This window comes from Otolemur garnettii, unplaced genomic scaffold, assembly GCF_000181295.1.
Source record: "Otolemur garnettii isolate 467f Iridium unplaced genomic scaffold, OtoGar3 scaffold00038, whole genome shotgun sequence".
In the NCBI taxonomy this organism is placed as follows: Eukaryota; Metazoa; Chordata; class Mammalia; order Primates; family Galagidae; genus Otolemur; species Otolemur garnettii.
This window is the reverse complement of record NW_003852433.1, coordinates 4352703-4357277: the sequence shown is the minus strand read 5'-3', so window position 1 is coordinate 4357277 and position 4575 is coordinate 4352703. Positions and strand designations below refer to the sequence as shown.

At 49.3% G+C, this 4575-nt stretch overlaps 1 protein-coding gene across 2 annotated transcripts in view; it reads left to right on the top strand.

Annotated features, from left to right (window-relative positions):
• The first annotated feature begins 1333 nt into the window (after positions 1–1333).
• The window catches only part of AP1B1 (adaptor related protein complex 1 beta 1 subunit), an 81764-nt gene continuing 78522 nt past the window's right edge, over positions 1334–4575 (top strand). For both annotated transcript variants that reach the window (XM_012805273.2, XM_012805272.2), the window contains exon 1: positions 1334–1509. The gene's annotated coding sequence lies outside the window, so the exon portion shown is untranslated. The remainder of the gene's footprint in view (positions 1510–4575) is intronic.

Genomic DNA, 4575 nt, shown 5'->3' with positions numbered 1-4575 from the left:
CAAGCTATCCCCCTGGGTAGAGTGTTAATGGCATCACAGCTCACAGCAACCTCCAACTCCTGGGCTCAAGCGAGTCTCCTGCCTCTGCCTCCCAAGTAGCTGGGCACAGGCGCCCACCACAACGCCCGGCTATTTTTGGGTTGCAGCCATCATTGTTTGGCGGGCCCAGGATGGATTCGAACCCGATACCTTAGGTGTATGTGGCTGGCGCCTTAGCCACTTGAGCCACAGGTGCCGAGCCAGAATTGTATTTATTATTTTGGGAAAATTTTAACAGTATCTTGGTGAGTTAAAAATACCAAATAATATATCTAGTCTGGAAAGATGTTCATTAAAACATTAAAAGTGATTGTCTCCGGGCAGTGGGATTGCAGAAAATTTTTTTATTTCTTTTTGCTAATCTATTCCATTTATCTTCAATGCAAGTATTATTTGTTCAGTAAAACATTTAAGAAGTAGAGATTAGCCGGGCGCGGTGGCTCACGCCTGTAATCCCAGCACTTGGGAGGCTTAGGCGAGTGTATTTCCTGACCTCAAAAGTTTGAGACCAACCTGAGCAAGAACTTGACACTGTATCTAAAAAAAAAAAAAATAGCCGGGCGCTGTGGTGGGGTGGGGGGTGGGGGGGTGCCTGTAGTCCCAGCTACCTGGGAGGCTGAGGCAAGAGAATTGCTTGAACCCAAGAGTTTGAGGTTGCTGTGAGCTAAGATGTCACTCTACCAAGGATGACCAAGGGAGACTGTCTCAAAAAAAAAAATAAAAAGTAGAGATTATATAATGTTTTGAAGGGGGTGATCAGAAAAGGAGGAGAAAATTAATAGTACCAAGAGTCGTGAGTGAGGTGGCTATAGCAATTGAGGTCCTGACAGACCCAACAAAACGGAAAAAATGGTGAAATTACCCCTGCATAAAAGTTCCTGGGAGCGTCTGACGTTTTCTTCTAGGACACAGAATTCCCGAAAGGCTGCACGGAAGAAGTCTAGCTTCAAACTAGCGAACTAGCTTTTCAGTCTAGCAATTGACTAGGCTTATAGCTCGGTTTTGACTCTTCCATTCGTAAGGTGAGTGACCTTCAGCAAAACTCTGCCCCTCTCAGAGGCTCAGTATTTCCGCCTGTAACATAAAGGAGATGGACTTCAAAGTCTCCAAGACCTTTTCCAGCTCCATCATGCTAGATTACTCAGCAGTTGACCGGATAGCTTTCTCAAGCTCCCGGCGGCAAGACAGTCGGGGAGCAGCGCCGCGGTCGCGGAGGGGTTAATACCGGTCGGCTCCGCCCCAGGAGAACCTCCCCCGCCGGGGTTGTACCCTTGATTCCGCCCCCAGGCCGTGCGTCCACCGGAAGTGCCCCCGTGCGCGGGCAGCTCACTTCCGCCCGGCAGGTGACAGCCGCGGGGCTCGGAGCGGCGGGCAGCACAGACGCACCGGGAGAGCGGGAGGAGGAGGCCGCGGACATTTTGCTGCCGAGCCGAACCGAGCCCTAGTGCCGGGAGCCGTTCGGACCTGCGGGTGAGGAAGCAGGGAGCCCCGCGAGTCAGGAGAAAAAGTGGGGCAGGGAGCCGGGGGGTCTGAGGTGAGGTGTTTGCCGGGTCAGAGGTCATGAAGAGGACGCGGCGCTAGGGAGGCGCGAGCTGCGTCCCCGGCCTGGATGAGGCGAAAAGCGTTGCGGGTTCATTCATTCGCGCCCACTTGGCCGCCGCCCGTTCCCTGGCCGCCTCAGTTCCGCAGCCCCTGCTGGAGCACTCGCCCAGAGACTCCTAGACTTAGGCCCCGCGGAGCCCGCCCCTGGCCCGAGGAAAAACTCTTTGGTCTGTGATTTCCCACTTCACACTCAACTCCTGTAGCCATCCTGAGGTCTCCTTGTTCAGGGCCTTGTCTCTTTGCCAAGGTTCAAAAAGGAAAAAAAAAAAAATCAAGAAACGCCCGTGCCACCTGCTCCCGGATAGGCTTGTGCTTGGTCTCCCTGTTGGAGCCTCAGGGACAAATTGACTGAATGGGAACACCTGTAATGCTAAAATATACAGAGGAAGATGCCTGCTTCGCTGCTTGGTTATTGAGCTCCGTGCTAAACACTTTACTTAGAATGCCACACAGCAACCCTTGTGAGGTGGCTACTTTTGTTGTCCCCATTTTATCGACAAGAACCCTGAGGCCCAGAAAGGTTAAATCACACATGTAAGGTCAGTTTAGTAGTAGAGGCAGGGCCCCAGGGAACCATTAAGTGCGAAGTGCGGAGACAAAGGAGTGGCAAGAGCAGGGTTGAGATGTAGGGGCTACTTAATATTTTTAGCTGCTGTTGTATTTATTTGGGTTTATGTCAATATGTAACCTGTTGCTTCTTGTTCGATCTCCATAAAGGGCATTTGATTCACTTTCTCTAGTATGAAACAATCCTGAGGCTGTTGTTGTGATTTACCTTGCAGGGGTAGAGTTTAAGATTTTCCTGACAGATAAGGAATTATGAGGCACAAAACAGGTTATCATCCATGAAGCTAATTGAAGAATATCCAGAACTTCTCTCTCTTTTTTTTTTTTTTGGTAGAGACAGAGTCTCACTTTATCGCCTTCGGTAGAGTGCCATGGTGTCACACAGCTCACAGCAACCCCCAACTCCTGGGCTTAGACGATTCTCTTGCCTCAGCCTCCTGAGTATCTGGGACCATAGATGCCCACCACAACACCCAGCATTTTTTTGTTGCAATGTGGTTGGGGCTAGGTCCGAACCCGCCACCCTCGGTATATAGGGCTGGTACCCCACTCACTGAGCCACAGGCGCAGCCTCAGCACCTCTCTTGAGAGTGGTTGATCTGCATTCCTTTCTGTGTAAGGAGAGAGGAACCACATGACCCCTAGAGGATGTTTGGGCCCTTTATTCTGAAAGAAAGTACCCAAAGGAAGGGTCTTTGCCTTTCTGAGAAATGTGCAGGCCCCATGACCTCTTGCTGGGGAGAGCATGTTTTGCCTGGTAGATAAGGAGATGGTTTGGTGGCTGGAGGGCTCTGTCTGCTCTTTGAGTATGAGTTTTACTCCTTTGTAGATATTCACTTACTCCAATTCTGCCTTAGTTTCCTTGACAGCACAAGAAAGGCCTATCACCTTCCTACTCACTGGTGGGTGTTATAAGTCTTAATGAACTTGTGAAGGTTCCACATGCTTCTGAAGTACCTTTCTTTTTAATTCCAGGATTTGTTCCTCTTGTTCCATTGAACTCACAGAAACTTAATAGTGTCACCTTATCCCTGTCCTTCCAAGGGAGGATTTGAGATGAAGGGACTTGTCACAGATGATAGGAACATTAGCAGAGCTCAGAGCCTTTGGCTCCCCGTCCTGAGTCAAGGCCACCAGTCTCATCCAACCTCGTAGAAACTGTCGTGAGGAGCAGCTTCAGTACTCAAAGAATCACATTCCTCACAGGTTGTGTTTAAGTCTCTATTGAGAGTGAGTTGAGCAGAGGCTTCATCCTGAGCTGCTTGAAGGGTTCAGAGGTATAATGGAAAGAGTACTGCCTGACTCCCTGTCGGTCAGCCTTGGATTTGACCCAGCTCAGCAGCTTCCCAGAAGTATGACCTGGATAATTTGCTTAGGCATGGCCTCCTTTACCACAGCTCTAAAATATTACTGACACCCCTTCCTTCTCCCCAACCCTGATTTGTGCAGAGTTTATTGTGGGTGCCCCTATCTTAAGCCAATTGAAGCCTGCTGAGGGCCCGTGAAGAGTGCTGTCAGCCCTGGCTTGAGGGGTGTTATTTCCTTCCGCAAATAGAGTCCTTCAAGTACTCAAAGACTTCTACACTTCTTGTTTCACTTCTTAAAAGTAGTTTAGAACAACTTAGTCTGTTGGTTCTACTGGCTCTGGGCATGGACTGTTCATCTTTTTCTAGTCATTCTCTGAAAGTATTGTGTGTCTTAACTGCTCACTTCCTGAACACGCCACCCTCCCATGTCTGGCACCAAAATAGGACTTGCTGACAGTAAACAAGCGTGACTTGGGTATGGGTTTTGAAAGTTAAGGGGCATCAGTTCTGAAGATGTTTCTTTTTCTGAACAAGTCTCTTTGCTTAAAATAGGTCATTGATATCACAGCCCAGAAATGAATTTTCTTATATCTCCACACAGAAAGGAACAAATACTAGAGAGACAAAATATCAAACAGTTGGGGAATCTGGGAATCCTTTAAAAAAATCCTGCTTGATGGCTTGGCACCAGCCACATATACCTGAGCTGGCGGGCTCGAATCTAGCCTGGGGCCCGCCAAACAGTAAGGACGACTGCAACCAAAAAAAATAGCCAGGGGTTGTGGCAGGCGCCCCTAGTCCCAGCTACTGGGAAGGCTGAGGCAGGAGAATCACTTGAGCCCAGGAGTTGGAGGTTGCTGTGAACTGTGATTGGAGGTTGCTGTGAACTGTGATGCCATGGCACTCTACCCAGGGCGACAGCTTGAGATTCTGTCTCAAAAAAAAATCGACTTGGTGCCTGTGGCTCAAGTGGCTAACGTGCCAGCCACATACACCTAAGGTGGCAGGTTCAAATCCATCCTGGGCCACCAAAACAACAATGACGGCTACAACCAAAAAA